Source organism: Coturnix japonica, chromosome 1 (assembly GCF_001577835.2).
Source record: "Coturnix japonica isolate 7356 chromosome 1, Coturnix japonica 2.1, whole genome shotgun sequence".
NCBI classification, from domain to species: Eukaryota; Metazoa; Chordata; class Aves; order Galliformes; family Phasianidae; genus Coturnix; species Coturnix japonica.
This window is the reverse complement of record NC_029516.1, coordinates 175,536,613-175,537,854: the sequence shown is the minus strand read 5'-3', so window position 1 is coordinate 175,537,854 and position 1,242 is coordinate 175,536,613. Positions and strand designations below refer to the sequence as shown.

Here is a 1,242-nt window from a genome sequence, read left to right as displayed (position 1 = left end):
GAGGGGACGCTCCACTGCTGTCAGCTGTGTTGTATCTAAGCTGGTCAAAGGGGACCCCAAAGTGCAGGTGACTGGAGGGTCTGATAAGGGAGATAAGAGAGAAACATGCACCATCAATGGGAGCCTCTCAAGGAACTCGTTGCCAGAAGATCTGTTGGGCACAGCTGGCAGAGCACTCTGACACCCCCCTCCTGCCCCCACATCACATCCTGCAGTGGGGATGCTCGTGGATTTCACCCCATTTCCCTGCTGGTTCTCACAGCAGACAGTGCAGCTCTGCACTGCAGTCCCCATGGCACCACATCACACACACTGTGCCTTATAGGGACGACCCACCAAAGCTTTGTGGCTTGCCCCCATTGCTCAGAGGGTTTTGCAGATGGGGTCACAATGCTGTGGTGTCCTCTGAGGTTTTGGATGAGAGGGACACACTGTGGATCTGAGATACCACCACAGCCACCTCCAACCCTCCATTTCCTCCTGGCTTTACGCAAGAGCCCTGAATGTTGCGACTCTGAAAGTAGTGGTATATAGATCATGGGACTGCACTTATTTAACAGCCTCGACCCAAATTAATCTCAACTATCATAGGCATTTATCTATGGAGGGGCTGAGCCGTCCTTTGGAGACCCACATCTCCCTCAGTGAGTGCAGAAGGAGCCTGGTTTTGTTCAGTTCATTTCAGATGGCTGAAGAAGATAAACCTCAGCCTTAATTTCAGCTATTAAGTCCCCTTTCCTGGGGGGTTGGAGGAGAGGATATGAACACATTCATCCTCAATCTCTCCCCATGCTCCCCAAGAGATTTGTGCCTAAACACACAGCACAGGCCAGCGAGCTCACATCGGGTCTGAATGTTTTATCAGCTGTGAGTGAGACGTTTCCATGCCAAGAACCCAGATTTATGCACGATGCCAAGGCATTCAGCTGACAAATGATGACATTCAGATAACGATGACATCCAAAACCTGTGCAGAAGCATCTTCAGTGAACAACAGGCGTGAAACAGGGGGCTGGAAGCATGAGCACAGAAGGATGGCTGCAGGGATGGGGGCATTGCTGGGGCCCACATGAATAACACAAGGATGTGTCTGGGTTAGGAGCACAAACAGGTGCTTCTGGAAGCACAGATAAGGACCAAAGGTATTGCTGTGGTTCTTCCACATCAGCTGTATGTGCTCATGAATGTGACATCCCAGTGATGCTCACGGGACCTGGTGGGATGGGGATCTCCTTCCAGCAG

General features: G+C 51.4%; 1 protein-coding gene across 1 annotated transcript in view; it reads left to right on the top strand.

Moving 5' to 3' along the window:
- SLCO2B1 (solute carrier organic anion transporter family member 2B1) overlaps window positions 1-1,242 on the top strand; it is a 38,119-nt gene that overhangs the window by 31,439 nt on the left and 5,438 nt on the right. The window lies entirely within an intron of this gene.